This window comes from Ciconia boyciana, chromosome 1 (genome assembly GCF_034638445.1).
Source record: "Ciconia boyciana chromosome 1, ASM3463844v1, whole genome shotgun sequence".
Taxonomy (NCBI): domain Eukaryota; kingdom Metazoa; phylum Chordata; class Aves; order Ciconiiformes; family Ciconiidae; genus Ciconia; species Ciconia boyciana.
The window spans coordinates 42,872,691-42,891,945 of NC_132934.1; the positions used below are offsets into that span (position 1 = coordinate 42,872,691).

Below are 19,255 nucleotides of genomic sequence, written 5' to 3' on the forward strand. Positions count from 1 at the left end.
AATGACTCAGACACATTCAACCTCGAAGGAGGCATTATGAAGACTGTAAAAGCGGTCGGTGTAAAGCCGCCTGCTGTAACAGGGACACTGAAAAGGCTGCCAACTGCTCAGGACCAGAAGCAGGGAGACCAGCTGGGTGAGAACAAAATTATACCTCCCTAAGTTTCATATTCAGAATTATGAACAGCTTCTCAGAATTTAAAACTTGATGAATTACAGAATGAAGACAGGCAGTTATTGACTTACACCTGTTAAGTCAGGCAGTTACTGACTTACCCCTGACTTACCCCTTACCCCTGTTAAATCTGTGGTGTACCCTTGCTCATCCAAAACCTAGCCTTAATTTAGTCTCAAAAACTCAAAAACGTTTAAGTAACTAGACCTAGAAAAAGTTTACTAGCAAATTGGCTTGCCTATGAATTTATAAGAGCACAGAATTATCTTACTTATTTTATTTTAAGTTCCCAGTGGGTCAGTCATCTCAGGGGAAAGAGCATTTGATGAAAAACTCCCAGTCATTATCTGCCTTCCTCATGGAATGGCCATGGCTTTTTCTCTTTCTCACTGCTGACCTGTAGTGGGGAGTGTTGCTTTGAAATACAGCCTTAGACAAGAGGCACCTTTTATGAAAAGGGAAGGAAAAAAAAAGAAACAAAAATAAGAAAATGGAAGCAACAACAAAACCACATCTGCCTTCATATGACAGGACTGAGAAACCCAGACCGGACCAGTTACTGACCTAACAAAACCAAACTGATTTGTCTTTTTCTAGCAGAAGACTCAGTCTCAGCTCCCACATGTCTGTAGACCACATTTGCCTCAAATTCTGATTTTAGGGGGTGTGTGTTTTGAACACGTGAGGTTTTAGGCTTCTCAGAGGAACAGAAATGCAAGTCTGAGCCAAGGCTTTGGGGTGATTTCTAAAGCAAGCATGGAAAAAAGGTCTGAAGGTTTTTTAGTAGAATTTGTCTGTGCTTACTGGTGCCTCAAATTATTGTTATTTAAACACAGAAGGTTTGTATTAACTGCATGTTTGTGCATGGCAAATCTGAAAACAAAGTTTGACTTTAATAATGGAGCTGATAGCCCTGAAACACTGAATCTAAACCCCTGTAAATATCAAATCCTTTTGTGGATGCCCTCAAAGTCCAGACCACAATCCATGCTCTTTGTATTGGATTTTCCCCTCTATTTCCTCCACTTTGGTTGAAAAAAATGACAAAGTTAGCTGGTCAAACAAGTGTGCCTGTACCATCCAAATTCATGGAGAAAATGTGTTCATTGGAGCTCATTGCCCCAATTCATCAGCCTGATCTGGGTTATCAATCCGTGTCTGCACATACCAGACTATTTAAAAATGGAAACTAGAAGAGCTTCTGACTGCTCTGTGTCAGGAGTGGAAAAGTGAGTTGTACAAGTCATTCAAACAGACGTCTTAAACCAACTGAACAGCTTGAACTAACCCTAATAAAAATCTTCTTTCTTCAAATTTTACATGCAGCATTTGGCAACATTATCTCCTTAAACACAGCTGCTTTTTTATTATTGCTTTAGCGTATGCATATGATCAGTTCATAATGGTGATGTAAATGCCGTGTATTATGTGTCCACATGCCATAGCCTTGTAAACTCTTTGGGTAATAAATACCAACAATAATAATTATTAAAATATCATTGTAATAAAACAGTGACAATGATATACTAAAACCAGTGAATGGTCTAACCCAGGGATCCCTCAAAAAAGGAAATTTTAGCTCTCTTAAACACAAGGCACAGACTAGGCGTGGCAAGCAGTAGAATAACTGAGTCACTGTACCTAGCAAGGCCTGATTTAAGATATCCTTAAGCTCAGATACTCACCCTCCCCCAGAAAATGAGTGTAAAATATTCACCCTGTAGCTCAGTAGCTTTTAACATTCACCTGGTGTGGACTTTACAGCGTACAAGACTAACCTAGGCAAAATCAGGTTAGAGATGCATTTCAGCAAGCACCGCATTTAAACAAGACGTCACATCGTGTCAAAAAATGCCACCAGTCCTTGATGCCACGTGAGCGAGCAGAGCTTCGCTGCGAGGTCGCTCTGCTGCGTGCTGGCGCGCACCTGGCGAGCTGCTGCGTGCCTGCAGCTCTCTCGCAGCCGTGGGGACCGTCACGGTGCACCTCTTGCAGTGCCCGCAGGACTGGGGCTCCAGCCAGCAAACCAGTGTCCAACACATCTGTTACTGTCATCCTCACTTGCTCTTTTTAGCTCCTCTCTCTCCTGATGCCACCTTACTTTCAGCTCATTGCAGTACCAGGTACCAGTCCGGATCCTGCAGCTTTTGAAAGCTGCGTTGAATTTCCAGCACCCTAACAATGTGGCTACTGGAAGAAAGGGAGTTAAAAGCTTTGAAAAATTAAAATCTCACACAAACTAACAATGAAAGATTTATTTTTTAAATTATGTACTCCTGAATACACATCTGCAATATGCAAGTACAATAAAATATGGTTATAGGTGATATGTGGGGCTCAACCAGTTGTTTTTTCAGTCCCCACTTTGCAAGCCCTTGGTAAAAGGCCTGACTGTTCTTTGTAAAAAAGGGTGGGATTTTGGCTGAAATTCCCTGAGGACAGAAGCAGATTCATAATCTAATCATTTATTTTCATAATTGCCTGCTATGTTAAGGAGTGCTCCTATGAAGCTTTGGATATTGCAGCGCGATTGTGAAACAAGTCCTTACCCGTTATCTGCCAGCAATGTTTATGCAGACAGAGCTAAAAATCAGCCAAAATTTCATTACAGGAAATCGAAAACACTGGAAGATGAATGCAAAAAGCATTTGGTAGAAATTAAAGATACTGAAACGAAACCTTTTTCCCATATTGAATTAGGAACAGAACAAGTTACAAGATTCAAATGCAGAGCTAGAAAAGATGACCGAGATCATTTGGTTTGGCATTCTGCAGAACATGGACCTCAGACTTCCATGTTAACCCCTGTTGGAACCAGAGCATCTCTTTCAGCAGGAAAAAAATGCAATCTATGGTAGTTATTAATGAGATTAATTGTTAATTACTCTTTTTGTTAGACACTTGCACCTTATTTTTAATCTAAAGTGTTCCTGTCTTAGGCTCTTCTTGATGGATGATGCTATGTATTTGTCTGTTAGGCTGAAGAATCATCTGCTAATAAATTATTTGTTTCCTCTGTAGATATTCACAGGCTGCATTAGCCTTGCTTTTGATAAGATAAAGAGACTCCTCTCCTTGAGGCTTCCTCATGTTTTTGTGGGGGTTTTTTTTGTCATCCTGCTAGTTCTTACTTGAATCCCCTCCAAGTTTTCAATATCCTTTTTGAATTGCTGACACCAGAAATGGACTCATTTGGCCAGTGTGCTGCTGCCAAACGTGGAGGTAATATATCCTATTTACTCCCACTCAATATTCCGCTGCCTTTAATCACTTGGCAGAAGGGCTGGGTTAGCAGCTCGTGTTCAGCATGGCCTCCAGCTTTTTTCCAGTCTGCCGCAGTTTCCTGGGAGGAAGCACTGCCCTTCCCCCAGAAGGATGCTGTGCACCCTATCTCCTCGGGTGTCTGGATTTGAGCTTGGCTGCATTAAGTGCATGGTTTTTAACAGCAACCAGACTATCAGGTGATGCAGACTGCTGTGTGCCGCTGCCCTACCTGTGCCTCATTTGCCATTTCTCCTATCTGTACATCACTGGCAACATTCAGGAAGATGACAAAGCTTTAAGACCTATTTCATGTTCCTTCGAAGCAAAGGATCATATTTCTGTCACAGGCACAAGCACAGGCTCTTTGTTCAGGGATCTTTTCTCTCCCCATTTCTCTTCTGTCTAACTGCAAGTCCATTGCCACTGAACTATATACTATCACCAAATGGTAATAAGCAAACACACCAGGTTACCTACAGATTAGGTTTAGTTCTGCAACGGATAGACTCCAGTTAATGAGATTGCTCAATCACAAAGAAGTTCCTAGCAATCACTGGCCAGGAAGTTAAAGCATTGCTTTGCTCCTCAAAGGATGTTGACCACTTAATTGACATTTCACGGGAAAGTACTGTTACAGTCCTCCCAGTGTGAGTGCAGCAAATGAGACTGTATATGCTTATTAATTATTACTTTCTCCTAGTTACTTCTTATCCTTCTGTCACTCTTCTATGAGCTTCATAATTTCGGCTTTCCAAACTGCAAAGAGCAGTTTAAAACTTGTAATTTGCCTCTGGATGCTGTAATTGCACTTGGGTATGCCTGTGTGTGCTCAGCTCACTGCAGACCTGCCAAGCATCTTCACATTGGCACCAAACTGTAATAACCTGACAAATCCCACCAGAGACCCCCCTATCAGCCTGATATCAGCCTGCACCTGACATATTGCCTGCCACGGCACTGCCCAGCCCTCCTGTCGCAGACCCCACGCAGCAGGCATGGCCAAAACCCAAGGGGGAACTGTCACCTCTTCCAGCCAGGACCCAGACCTGGGCTCACCCTGTGCCACCATGCAGCCGTGCCGCTGTCACTCGAGCCCTGTGCTGGGTTCCCAAAAACTGGGATGCCTGGAGACTGGTGGCCTGCTGCCCCACCAGCTGGAGGCAAGAGAAGTCTTATGGAGCCAGATGAACCCTATGGGCTGCAGCTCTCAGTACAGTTAGTGAAAATAACTCAATAACAGTGATAAGAAAAATGCAATTCACTGTGGCATGCCAAAAAGGAGTCCCTGCTGAAGCTTGCCTGGTGCTTACAGGTAGGAATCAGCACCCACAGCAGCGTGGGCAGGAGAGATGAGCCGGCAGGACCTTGCTCCAGATGGCCCACATTGGAAACGCACGGGGAGGCTTGCTCCATGCAGCCATGGCCACTCGCAGCTCCATCAGCCCACCAAGCAGCTGCGCCCAGATTCAATTATTTCTTTTTCTGTTTGGCTGACCGACAGTGAGTAGAAGTGCTGTTTAGTGTTAGGGGCAATTTGTATCATATATTTAGGCAGCAGTGATGCATCGCATCACCGTGAGCCACTGTAGTGCCCTTGCTCTCCCCTTCCTACCCTCTGGGCGCACACATGCACGGCACCCGACATCACTTGGGTGAGCTGCTGTATGGCAAGATTATTCCAGCTGGTGCTGGTTTAAAAGCTTTAACTGATCCTATTAACTGTCTTTGGAGAAACCCACCTTGCAACTCCAATGAGATCACGACATCCTCGACGCCTCTGGAGGCCAGACGTTTCATTACGGGATGACTAATGGAGCAAAAAGCTTTTCTTCTTTGTGCATGCAGACAAAATCCACATCCCTGGAGACCACCCTTCCTGCCCCACCCCCACATGTCATTTTATACTGGATTTTAAACTACTGATTCTTAGGGAAAAAACCACATCTGGCTTCAAGCTTCAGTGGAAACCAGCCCAGCCAGCCCCTGGAGGCGATGCTGATAGGAAGCACTGATCCCCTGGGGCACCAGCGCTGAGCATGACACAGGAGCAGGCTCCAGAGGTGGACCCAAAGCTCTGCAGCCACGACAGTGAAGCAGCCTAGGGAAGTCGAGCAGGAGGCAGCTGCTGGGCTATTGCTCCAGCCTGGCAAGAGAAGAAGGAACATAAATTCATCTCAAGCTGGGCACCGGATTTATGCAGCCTGCATGGCTCTGCACAGCCTGCCTGTGGTCTCGTCCCACCCCGGCACAGAGGGCTGCTCCATGGGGAGCTGCATGGCACAGCACCTCCGCAGCGGTGGCCGACTGTGGGTGGTCCAGCGGTCTGTTTCATTGGCAGCACCAAGATCAAGGCCATCTCCAGCTGATCCCAAGATGAGGAGGAGGCTGAAGTGGCATAAATGCAACTTACGGTCTTCTCCATGCACACCTGAACCCAAGCAGGGCTTGGCTGGGCTTCAGCAGCCGATGGCACTGAGGTTCATCTGCGGGGGCTTTCAGAAGCCAAGACATCTGCACCTTCCTCACATTTCTGGTCCTGCTTGGTCTGTGTCCGTACAGTGACACAGAAGGGCAGCAACATTTAAGCCAGGATTCACAGCTGCATGTGTCAGATCCCACAAAAAAAAGAAGAAAAAAAAGGAAAAGATTAACTCAACAGAGTGCAGTAGGCCTGAATTCCCTTTCATAAAACTGGGCTGAACAAAGTATGTGAGGACACACTACCGGGAACAGCCCTGGTGAGGATGGAGGAGGCCAATGAGTCAGCTGGGCCCCTCTGTGACTTTCAAGCACCACCTTTTAAGCTTCATACTCCCCACAGAGCTGACCTAATAGGTACATAAGCTCTCCCAATCTTTTTGCCAACCCCGTTTAATGCACATACAATTCCACCTCTAATAATTTTTGCTGCCATCCCTGTGAATCCAACAGACGAATTACTAATATTTAAAGCAACCCCTATTCTCGAGTAGCTGCAAAACTGCATTATAAAGCAGATTCATTCTTATTCAAGTGATACAAGCCTCCTTCGTCATAAGCCCTGAGATCAATGCCCAGGGAGTCCTGGACAAGAAGGGCTGCCCTGGTTAATGACAGTGTGATGGATGCCTGGGAGCCACTAGTTATTTTTTGCCCTCACAAGGTGAATGCATTGCTCGACACATACAGTAGTTATAACTGCTGGCCTGCATGTGCTAAAGAGTCACGGACACTCCTGATAAGCCTCCGTTCAAAACCTGAAAAGGCCAGGAAGTGTTTTCATGTAATTATTCTCAGCTTTAAAAAAAGCACACGGAAGAAAGCAGGCTGCTTGCTTCCATTCTCTCCTTCCATCTCTACTCAGCTCCATTCCTTGGCTGGAAAAAGGTTTAACACCCCCCTATCTTAACTGGGGGAGGTTGAACAATAGGTTGAGCCAGATGAAAGTGACTGAAATACTACTAGACATTCAGCAATTCTTTGTTCTTATAATTTTTTACATTCTTTCTCCTTTGCCACTGTCCTTTATTAAAAGCCTGTATTGATTTTTGTTATCCGTCGCTCTGCCTGCTCTCCCCCCGCTCGCTCAGATGCTTACAGGAATTTAAATAGACTTTCAGAAATGGCGCTCGCGGTTCTGAAGGTTGTTTAAAAGGACACTGTCAAGACATTTCCTCCCTTTATATTTTAAAAGCTTGCTGTATTAAAATTTGAAGATATTTTCTTTTGACGGGATTGATGTTTAGCCAAGCATAGGTCAGATTCAGATTTCACTTATTACCTGGGCTATAACTGAACTAATATTTTTCCTTCATCGGAGAACTGCTACCAATATAAACATTCCTCACACTGTAACATAATAAACTCAGGTCTTCTGCAGAAAAAAATAAAAATAAAAAAAAGAATTGTAGCATTAACTTGCTGTTTTGTGTAGTTACAGGAATTGGTGCTGGAGTCTCTTCTTTTTTTGATTATTCCTTTGATACCAAGATTCATGGGGAGAGAGGAAAAATCATCAGCAAAGTCAAGCTTTTGTTTCCTGCACTTACTTAAACAAACCCACATTTTTCTGTGAATATTTGTTTGGAAATTGCACCATGTAACAAATCCCAACTGCAAACTACCTTCTCATTCTTCATTGTAGAGTATGAAAATTGTTCTCAGGGAAAAAAAAAAAATAAAAAAATCAAGTATTATCTTTGACACAGCCATCTTGAATGATACATCTTTCTCCTTTCTCATTTGTTTTTGTTTTGTTGCCAGGGTAATCTTGCCCACAAAGAATGGTTCCTGACCAAGAGAAGCATATGGTAATGAGATAAGACCCATCAATGGCTGCAGCAGAGTAGAAGGAAATTTAGAAGGAGATAACTAGATGAATAGGTTTTACACAACCAAATGATGTGTGGAGGAAATGAAGCTGGACTACAAAGCTTGCAGTATGTGACCTCATTATTCAAGTTTATCTACAACATACAAGACCAATTCCCCTCTTCTCCATACTCATCATATATTTCCACGGCATCCTATTTATTTCTCAGTGATACAGTTGCTACTGCACATCTCAACTCTTCTGTTGGGTCCTAAAAAAACCCCACAAAATAATTGTAGCATAATTTCTCCTCTCTCCTCTCCTCCTTTCCCTTTCTGAATCTTTTCTCCCCACCATTTCCACAGCGCCTTCAGCAACCCGGCCCAACAGCATGTAACGGAGATTTTAATACTCTGGTCATGGATGTTTTCTGCCTTGTCCTATGCTCCAAGAGCACTGTGCTGCTGTGGATTGGGAAGCGATGTCAGGTGCTGCTGACGTGATCTGGAAGTATTTAATCCCTTTACTAATGCCATTCGTACAATGATGAAGTCCCAACAGAGGGAGAAAAGAGCTTGTGCACACTGCAGAGCTGACCTGCACCCGCACCGCGATGCTGGCCACCTTCCGCAGGCTCTGGCACAGCTGCGTGTCAATGGTGGCGCAGGATCGTGAGGGGCACACGGCCACCGCCGCCATGGTCCCCAGGGTGCTGGCGAGGATGGAGGTCCCCAGCTCCCCCTCCGTTCTTGTTTCAACATAGGAACTACCAGGCTTCCTCCCGAAGAGGATAAAGCAGCTGACTTGCGGGGATCTCTTGTGCCTCCCAAGATGGAAAAAATGAGAGGAAATAATTTTCTCTGAGAGCCCCTAAGCTATGTCCTCTGCCAGCCTTAAGCTGGGGACATCTCTTCCACCCATCCTGCTAGGCAGTTTCTTCCTTTCGGTGTGCAGGGGATCAAGCACACACACTGTGCTTGATCCCATTCAAAGTAATTTAAATATCTCATTAGGCTAGCAATGGGTTTGTGCACCGGTTCTACCCTCCTTTCATCAGAGAGAGGAAAGATAACACAAATATCGTAAGCATGGGCTTAAGCAATGCATAAGACGATGGGCTTTGGAGCTAGCCTGTACTTTTCTTCATGACTCAAAAGACCTAAACAGCAAACAAAATGTAAACACCCCGAGCCCACTGATGGTGGGCCATCAGGCTCAGGAAAATTAAGGGCTCTCCTTGCAGATAGCTGACTTGGAATTGCTACCAGAGAAAAAACTGGTAACAAATATGGTTTGAGGTGTTTGTGCTCTGGTCATCAGGCCTGTTGATTATGAAGCTGTTATTAGTTACACACAGTCACCCCTCCAAAAACCCCAAATCCTTCAAAAGCGGCTGCTCTGCTGAAGCAGTGAAATGCCACGTGCACATATGTCGAAGGGTAGCTTCTCCAAGCAGAAACATGCCCTGGGCAGAGAAACCCCACTTTTTGCTGTAAACATGCAACTACAGCAAGTATCTGTGCCTGTGAACCAGCAATTACCCCCTCCGCCCCCTCCAGCCCCAAAAGAAATGAACTTAAAGTGCTCACTGCTCATAATCAGGCAGGAATTGTGCCAAAGAACTTCGTATTGATTTGTAATTGTCAGACATGAAATGCTTTCCTCAGACAGAAACAGAAAGTAAAACAGAATCTGACCTAATGCGGCTGTAAAGAAACCCAGAGGTATTTTGGATGAAGCCACAATTTTGGTCTTGGCCAAGAATCATGAACATGGATTATATGGCAAGTAGTTGTGGATCCCCTCAGTTGTCTGTCCTAGAAAAAGAAATCATAGTCAAGTCAGTAAAAGAAACTGGTCAAGAGAAAGGAAGGAGAACCACAAGAATCTTAACTAGCACTGGTCGGTAGGTTAGTTTGCTCATGGAATGCTTCAAAGAACCATTGAGTGTCCATCTCTGCATTTCTCCCTCCTGCTGATGGGGTTATTTAAGGTTTTGTTGCTTTTATGCCTGCTACTAAATCTTAAGGCACAAAGAACACCATTAGGATGCTAACATTTGAGCACAAATAAGGTAGTGGGGGTTCTTTTAAGGACTTCACTTAGACATTGAGTGGGAGATGCTTCATACAAATACCGCTCCTGCGTATAGAGAACTTGTTGATATCTCCTTGCTGCTGCAGTTTGGCACTGAAGCACTGCCATCACAGAGAACATCTTTGACATTATCCTTTTAAAGGGAACTGACTGGGAAAACTAGATAAAGTCTGTTCTGCAGAGAAATCAACACGATTATTTCAGCTCTTGCTTTTATACACCCCAATTATTTCCCTTTTGAGTCTAGTCCTTTTGAACTTTACTTCAGTAACAGGCCGTCTTGCCTCACAGTTTGAAGTAACCACAAAGATAATCTTTAAAATCACTTCTATGCAGCTGAGAGACACTCAGTTCCCTTCCACTGGCTAGAACAACCTTGTTCTAAATGCCGTGAAATTAAAGCTGATCCAGTGTCTCAACAATGGTATTTTACAACCAGCATGTTCCTTTCTCAGGTGCCCAAGAACAACAACAAAAAACATATAATGACAAAAGCATTGTTAAGGCAAAATAAAAATTGTATAGAATTTCACATATATGCTCATTTCCATATATTAGCAAGGTAAGGTCTAACAGACATGTGGAGATGAGAGACGTTTAGGACAGAAAGATTCAAGAGAACTGGGTTGCCTCCAGGCCTGATACAGGCTTTCTGGTTAAAATGGTCTTGTACCATTAAGTGTCATTTTCCCATCTGTGAAAAGGAGACAATACTAATTCCTTTGCTTGTCCCAGTCCCAAAGAGTTTATAACCGTTCTTGGGAAGACAGTCTCTTACATTATGTGCAATGCCAAGAACCAGGGGATCTTCCAAGACTGGGAACCCACAGACACTCAGATAACATAAATAAGAGATTATCATCGCAATGACTAACTTACTATTAATTCAGCTGAAAGGTTACTCAGGCTAGTATAAAGCAGCTATTCTGTTGGCTGTTCTGAAGTATTACGTGTCTTTTAGGTGTTAACAGTAACAATTGTCCTCGTCTACAGTATGCTTGAATGACACAAGTGTTATTCAGTTCAATTCTTATTAAGCAGTCGAAAGTCAGTTGAGCAAACCTTTTCATTTTCTCACTTACTTTTAACAGATGTTTGCCTGGCGTTAACTCCAAAATAAGCCAACAAGGGGTTTACAATGAAAAGATACCACCAAGTGTTGATAGCTTCTAATACACGATGTCTTCCAGAAATAGCTTGGAGCTTCATTTCCACCTTAGACAGAGCTGAACGGGCCAGCCGGGATTTTAGCCAAAACCAGGGTGGGTCAGAGACAGATGGAAAATTACAGATTACTTAAAAAGAAACAAAGGCAACATGCAAAATCTTGAGATGCCTTGGAAACATAAATGCTCACATAACCACTGCAGAGCTAGCACTGAAAAGCAGTTTCCTTGAGCAACAACAAAACCCACCCATTTACTCCCGTGAAGAAGTAGAAAGTAATCAAACAGACGTTTTCCTCACTTCTGCAAGACATTATCTCTTATAAGCTTTTGAATTGCAGCAATGTATAAAGCAAAAATGAGAAAATAATATGTATATGTTCACAGTATTGAAACTAAAAACATTCAGAGCTCTTAAAAGAGGGATGACTTCCTTGTGGTTTCGGTCAGTTCCAGTGAAGACAGAGGAGGAGGAATTTTCTGCTCCCCTTCTTTGTTCTCCAGCATGAAGCAGTACAGGCAGATGATACACCCAGAGATGTGCACATTTATAATTTTGGATCTGTTTGTCATCCTCCTGCTAAGCCATTTACTCTGTGCCTGCACCCATTTCAGTAAATGGAGGTGTGTGCAGTGGCTGACTGCTATAAGCAGAGCAGAGGGGGTCTAAGAGCCAGGCTGGCACTTTGGGGACATTCCTAGTGAGTGACTTCTAAAAGCATTCTGGCTACTTTTTTTCTACTAAAAGAAATGGGTTCACAGGATGGGTTTGAGTGCCATCCTACAATCACCTGTGCTCTCTAAGACAAAATGAAGATATTGTCCTCATCAGTTGGCTTTTGTGAATACTCTCCTGATATTACATTTGCTGCCAGGGTCACTTTTATGAAGAAGTTGGGATGGAAGCAACTGCAGCTCAAGCGCTGCCTGCTGCACATTTTTAGCTGTGGATAAACCCAGCACAAATGCTTCTCCGTATGCTTAGTGAGGGAAGGTCCTCATGGGCACGGGAGGCTGTGGAGGTGGGACCCAGCCTGCCCAGCTCTCGGCATGGCCGGCCACAGCGCCCGTGTCAGAGCATCCTTAGGCATGGGCACAGGGAGCAAGGAAGAAACCAGCCAGGTTTTCTGGTAGAAATCTGCCTGTGTTTCACCAGAAATTATGTTTCCTGGAAGACGTTTTTATTTCCACAAACTGGTACACTCTGATCTGGGAAAAAAAAAAAAAAGCTTTCCCAGAGCCTTTTGTGTAGTTTTAACATCTCTGAATGGCATCTGAAATGCAGGGCTTTTAGTGCTAGTAAGCAGATATTGTTTTGGCTAGCTCAGGAGACTGTTCTGTAACTTCATCTTCGCTACTGAACTAGATGTTCCCTGAGTGGGAGGAACTGATATCTGAATTTCAAAGCAGTTAATAGTCTTACTTGCACTTTTGCAATATTTGGAAAATTGTAATTAACCAGCTTAGCTAATTTACGTTTTTAATATTTAAATGTTGCTTGTTACACAGAAGCTGATTGCTGTAGTAGCTTCATTCTGAAAGCTCATTAGAACTGCTAAAAGGTTTAAATACACACAGCTGAAGAAATACATGCATTTTTATAAGGCAGGTATTATGGCAATACTTTGAATTTCATTGGCCTGAACAAATACGCTAGTCTTCTGCAGGATTTTTTAATCAAGCTCATTTGCATTGCTTGGAAAGGTACCTTGGTATTTTCCTGAGCTAAATATGGAAATGACATTAGCTAGCAGGATTTTTAGGTTTATGTTTTTCACTGTCATTAACCTTCTATTATGACAGAGCCAGGGAAAATCAGACAGGGGCTGTTTTGTGCTGTGTGTGATTCAGGCAGGATGCAGATAACACATGGACAGGAGGAGCAAGACTGGCATCTGGAATTTTCTTGTAAAACGTACCAATATTATTTAGGTACATTATCTATTTACTTAAGGATGTATGCTTCTTTTCCTAAGCTGGGATGAAAGGAATTCTGGTGGGATGAGAAGACCAACTATTACCTGCTGATTGGAGAAGGTAATGCAGACGAACGGATAAGAAGGGGCAACCAGAGAGGACGGATGTGGCAGGGACATGCTGCTTGTGCTAGGTGACATGGCGTGACCTGACACAGGGCACAAGGGCAAGACAGAGGTCTGGGACAAAACAGCCTCTTGCTATTTTCAGTCTTGTATTCCAGCCCTGTCCCAGCCAAACCAGGGGTTCGGATCACCCTGGCAGTGGGGTTGCTTCGCTTTTTAATCTCTTCTTACCAGCATGCGTGATAAAGCTGTTAGCTACTGTGGTAATACAGTTAACATTTTACTACTCCCCCCCGCCCCCCCCTCATGTTTTACCATTTTGTGGTTATTCTTCCTGCTCTAGTAGCTCCCTTTTCCCAAAATGTAACTGATTCCTATCCATAAATATCACACAAATGTGCAGAGAGCCAGATTATGATTAGGAAACCATCAGTGGGCACATCTGAATGTGTAAATGCCCCTTTGTTGTTAGGGCTTTTCTGTCTGTTCAGCTATTTGGGAAAAACACCCCAGAAGCCAAAAGATATATATAGATACATATATATATACACACACACACATGCAGAATCCTTCAGTCAGCAGGTCTTATAAATGAACTGGCATTACCCCACAAGCATAAGCCATGGCGTGCTTAGTTCAGCACGCTGGAGCACAGGGAAAGCCTTGCTCTCCTGGGCTCCTCACCCCTCTCCTCCGTCCCCTGGCACTGCCAAACTCCTGCTGTTGCCCCCTCATCCCTTCCCCACCTCTCCCCAAACCTGACTTCGCCTCCTGCCTCTTGCCCTCTTCCCCTCACACCTGGAATTTCTCTGGAGGCCCCAGTGCAGAGCCCAAGCTAATGAAGTGCTTACGAAAGCGGGATGCTACGAGATGCTACGAGTGCTTACGAGATGCGGGATCTGCTGATAACTGCACACCTCAGGACGCGCAGCTGCTGGTCTTAGGGTCCTTCAAGTGACACGACATAGGACTGAAAGACAGAGCTCTGCTAATTACTGCATCCCCCAGTCCCATGTCAAGCTGAAACAAAGGGATGGGAGATGCCCTGCAGGTGCTACATCCTTCTGCCCCTTTCCTGCCTTTTTGTCTGATATGAAAGCTTTGATACTTCTTAATCTGATCTTTTTTGAGACTAGTAAACTTCATCACCCGAAACCATCAGCTTCATTTCCAGAATAAAATCCCAGAGCAATAGAAGAGGTTACTGCAAGCTCTAAGCGCAAGAGAGATCCCAACATGACGGTTCCTCTTTCCAGTTCCCAAGAGAGGCAGCCAGCTGTATCACAGTCCTGTCAAACAGCATCTTTAAGAGAAGGCAAAGGCAATTTTTTTTCCTTTCTCCTAATTTACCATGAGAACCAAGTAGCTGCTGAGAGCAGGAAGAACTTGGGAGGAAGCATCCAGCACAGAAGCTCTGGTCAGGGGAGAACAGCGATGCTGCATGAGGTGGTGCCATGGACCCCACAAACCAGAGGTGGGGAATCCCAGACGGGATGGAAACAGCCAGGGCCCAGGCTAACAGGCTGTCCATCTCAAGAGAGCTGTGCTGAAAGGCAAACAGGTTGGAAGAAAGTCTTCAAGGACTGCCATACTGCCCTTGCTCGTCAGGGGATCTAGACAAGCCCACTGTTGGGCTGAGCCATGTCCACCCTAGGTGTGCCCACTGCTGCTGTGCCTGACTGGAAGGGGGCTTCAAAATGCAGTGCTGGAAGCAGGAGATGAGGGGGAAGGGAGGTGGAAGAAACCCGAGCCTCACCTTTTTGCAGGCAGGTGCTCTGTTATGGCCAGTTTAGCTGGGAGCCTGGCTTTCCTCCGCTCAATGTGGAGGAGAGAGGCCACCATCAGACCTCCAGCTGACAACACCCAGGAGGAACATAATCTAGAGCTAGAAAGCAGTTGGCTTCTCTTACCTTCCAGTCCCCCACCAAGAAGGACAGACTCCCCAGGGCTCAGGCATCTATATCATGCCATTGCTGCTTGGCTTCCGCACCTGGGAGTCTCCAGTTTCACTGCTCCTTTGGATTAGGAGGAAACAAAAACTTTCAGTCCCTATGGTGCAGCTAAAGGGACTCTTTCTCAGGCTCCTCATGCCTCCTGATTTCCTCTCCCTAGCTGGGAAGAGATGAAAAAGACAACTCTCCCTTTCCTGCACAACACAGTGGGGCTTGACACTGCCCTGCTGCTTGTACCCCAGTTAGCCGGGTGAAGCCAGGTCGACCGTAGGTACAAATGCTCCATCCTAGCTCCAGGTGGCAGCCATGCTTGTGGCAGGTGGGTGGGCTGTGACCCCCAGGTTCCCCCCAGGTCCCCCCAGGTCCCCAGCTCTGTAAGACTATTGCAGAGGGCCTGTTTTGGAACAGGACCCATCTGACAAGGCATCCAAAGAGAAAGGGAGTTACTGTTCATTTATCTAAATTGCTCGTCACAGCCACCGCAACGCCGCTGCCGGGCTTCAGCAAGCTGTCTGTCATCCACATGGATCGTAAAGCTGAAATGAGGTCAGGAGAAAGTAGCTCGGACAAGTTTTCTCTTTCCCGGCCGGCTCCCAAGGGTGCTGCTCAGCGCAGGAATGCAATACCCTGCTCCTGCTTGCTGACCATGGCACTGCGCAAGCAAAGTCACGGCCGCGTGGGGACCCTCACAAGCAATTCTGCATGTGTGCACAGAAAGCAGACACACTTTCCTTCTCACAGTGCTCAAGTAGCATGTAATAGCTGCTTAAACTAATGGCACTTACTCACAGTCCTAACGATCCCCTTCCTCCTCTCCTGCTCTGGTGCGAAGAAGATCAAGTTACTCATCAGGGGCTCTCAGTACTTCCCATACCGAAACCTTCTTTCCCACTGAACAGCTCTCACATCTAGCTAGAAACATGCTGATACCTTCCTCCCTTTAAATTTGGGAGGAACCAGGCAGGGGGTGAAGCCTTTTCATAGGCTGCTTGGGTAAGAGTCGTTTTACTGCAATGGAAATGGGTACCAAGGGATCAGAGAAGCACAAACCTTCATAAAATAAAATACACACCACAAGACGTACTGTTGAAAAACCCGAACAGCCAACCTCATACTTTCCAAAAGCCAAAAAGATCTAAGGAAAAAGCCTTGGCCCTTCTGAAAGAGGAGATTTCCATTGATCTCAAAGGCACCAAGGTTTCAATACGAGTGGGTTTTTTGATGCTTACTTACCTAAATTCATTTTCTAAATATTCTGGAGGCACTCACAGAAGTACAAGCCAAACATGAGGAAATCTCTCTTTGCCCCCAGTTTGTGACAAAGCATTACAGGAAAAGGGGCCTTTGTATTAAGTAATGGAAAAAGTCTAATAAAAAGGGGGCTTTTCACCAAAATCTGCATGGTAGCATGACTACAGCCTAAACTATGTGAAAATACCAGAATGCAGTAATCAAACCCATGTAGGTCTGGGAGGAAATCTCTTTCAGAGTCTCAGTCTCAGTAACTGAATAAAGAAGAGAATTTAAAAACAGTATTCACTGCATCTGTTCCCTGTCACATGCCCTCCACAAACAGCCTTTTACTGAATTACAGGCATAGTTAATCTATTAAGCATAACAAGAAAGAAACAGTAATAGCATCATATTTTCCCTTCTAGGATACTAATTGCCTGTCATTTTTTTCTCATTACAAAGGTCATTTTATTGTTTGTCTTGATGCTATTGGGAGGGGTGTGGGGGGAGTCCCAAGCCAGAGGCAAGCAAAAAGCTCTGCTTTGAGCTTTGCAGAGAGCTACTGACATCTTTTACAGGAGGGAGCGCGCGCGCGTGTGCGTCTCTGGAGAACATCACTGCTCACATGCAATCTGGCGCAGCTTGGCAAGCTGCAAACGCGGTGCCCACGCTTCTTCTGTGCAAATGGTGTTAATTCCTGTGGACATCCCTCACCATTAAAAGTGTGGCAGCTGATAAGCAGCAACGTTTATATGAGATAGCTCCCAGTAATGCTTTCAAAATAAACTCTAGAAACCTGGACCAGCACCAAGAGCAGAGCGATTCTGTGCTTGGAGGTGGAAAAGGAAAGGTCTAACCCTACAGAAGTAATTACTGGCATGGCTCTTGAATCGCGGCATTCACTGATTTTACTGCTTTTGTGTTTCTTTTCAAAAATAGCCTGTGGGTTATACATCTGAAAATACAGTCCTGCCATCGAAGCAGGGGGAATAGTAGGAGCAGCTAGTGTCCGGCTCAGCGACCTGCCAACTGTTTTGGTAGGGGTGGTGGTATTTGTTTCTGCTGCTTTAATTTTTATCATCACCATTGATGAGTTAAATTTGGTTAGGAGAGTAGTATGGCAGGGGAAAACAAGAGGGAAGGTGAAAGGCAGGAGAGATGAGGGTAGGAAAGGGCAGGTTAGCGTGATGCTGAGGTGAGAGGAGGGGAGGGAGAGGCTGGCAGCCAAAAGCCATGCAACCCTGAGGATGCTTCCACGAAAGCAGGGTCAGCTTGTTTGCAAGGATGTCACTGAGAGGAGGGGGTTGGGAACATAATTTATGAGTCCTGCTGCCAGAGATTCCTCTTTGTCATTTGCTCCTCAGTGCATTGTGCGTACCAAATGCTTCCCTCACAAAAGCGGATAAAGTGCTTTAATGCTATGGAGATCAAGATACTGCACCTCCTGCTTCGCCTCTGCTGCTTCAAAAAGTAACCTGGAAAGTGCTTATGCAGCATTTTAATTTGTCATCTGTATTTTAAAATACCATCTGAACAAATAGTCATGTTTCATAAAGTAGGAGGGCTTAAAAATCAGAGGGCTTAAAAAAGGTGTATTACTGCTTCTTCTCAATGTACCATATAAAATTACAGTTTCATCAGCTGTAACTACACAAGTCTAAGATATAATTTCACATCTCTAAACAATTTTTTCATATAACATGGTAGTTATGGTCAATTAATAAGTTATTCAATAAATATTTTAATTGATGTTCAATTAACCTGCTGTGGAATGCAAGTATATTTATAGCTGCTGCTAAGGGCACGTTTCTAAACAGTAGAATAATGCTATTTTAAAGAAATCGGGTACATAATAGTAGTGCAATTATACTCCTAGCTGCAATGTGCATAATTTGTGATCTCGTAGGTTAATTCTGCTGGGCTGCACTCCAGTATTCAGCAGTAGCAGGCAATGAGCAGCAGTATCTCCCCGAGACAGTGGCTCCTCTTGCCTCTATGCATAGTTCTTCAGCCAAGGACATGTACACAAAGTGCAGGTGTGCCTGAAAGGACGATCCTGCGTTGCTCAGAGGGTGCAACTGCATGACAGCAAATGAAAACCCCAGTCATGGCACTCAGGTGAGGGCTGCAAGGGAGTTGCAGGCACAGAAGTCCAAAAATGCAATGCCAGAGCACAGCTGCTGCCTTAGCACTGGCAGTGCCAGCATCCCTGAGCACTTGGCTTTTTTTCTTCAAAAAGGAAAGTCCCAGGAACTGCTCCTGTGCTGGGAACCACCAGAGCTAGATGGTGCAGGGCAGCCTGCCTCTCTCCTGAAGCACATGGATTGAGCTCCCTCCTCTCCCTCGGGAGCATGAAAACCTCCTCCTGCCTCCCATGCGACTGCCTGGACCTCCGTGCTGCCCTGACAGGAGGCAATGGAGCCTCCTGTCCTCCCCATGAAAGCAGGCTGCCTGTGGAGGAAGGAGTGATCTGGGGCTCAGGACACAGCAGGGTTTGAGCACAGCTTGTGCTGGGGGCTCAGCAGCGGGCGGGTTGTGGGCAGGGGGCTCCCCCGTGCCGGCTCAGCTGGATAAAGAAGAGAGGGGCCAGAAAAGAACAGTGTTGGAGGGAACTGAGTGGAAGCTTTTCCTTCTTTGATATGCTGACACATTGCTTATTTGCAGTTCTGACATCTTCTGCACTCGACGTTGTGCAGAATTAGCAGTCAATGATATCAAATGCTGATTAAAGCATGCGAGGAGAAGAGGGAGAGGAGGGGAAGCTGCTCTCTTCGAAGAGGCAGAGGATGAGAGCGGAGCATGTTCCACCAAGAAGAGTCAGTCCTCAGACAAAAGGAAGGCTCTTAGAAAGCTTGGCAATCGTTCTCCAGCATCAATATTATGGAGAAGCATGCCTTGCCCTAACTCATATTATCTGGGGATGGCCAATTAAATACTGTAATAAAGACAATTCCCATTTGTTCTATATAATGAGACTGCCCATCTGTGTTGTGAACTCAGTAATAACCCCACCAAAGATGGATGCCTGAGTGGTA

General features: G+C 45.0%; 1 long non-coding RNA gene across 3 annotated transcripts; it reads right to left on the reverse strand.

The window, feature by feature from the left end:
• Positions 1–327: 327 nt before the first annotated feature.
• Positions 328–15,913, reverse strand: LOC140652694 (uncharacterized). Of its 3 annotated transcripts, XR_012042922.1 has the most exons (5): positions 15,773–15,839; positions 10,910–11,053; positions 9,428–9,547; positions 5,179–6,038; positions 328–620 (listed from the first exon to the last, which is right to left on the reverse strand). It is a non-coding gene; the product is annotated as an uncharacterized lncRNA (long non-coding RNA). The 3 variants fall into 3 exon arrangements; XR_012042920.1 differs by lacking the exon at positions 328–620 and having other exon boundaries at positions 2,387–6,038; positions 15,777–15,913; XR_012042919.1 differs by lacking the exon at positions 328–620 and having other exon boundaries at positions 2,387–6,038.
• Positions 15,914–19,255: the final 3,342 nt, after the last annotated feature.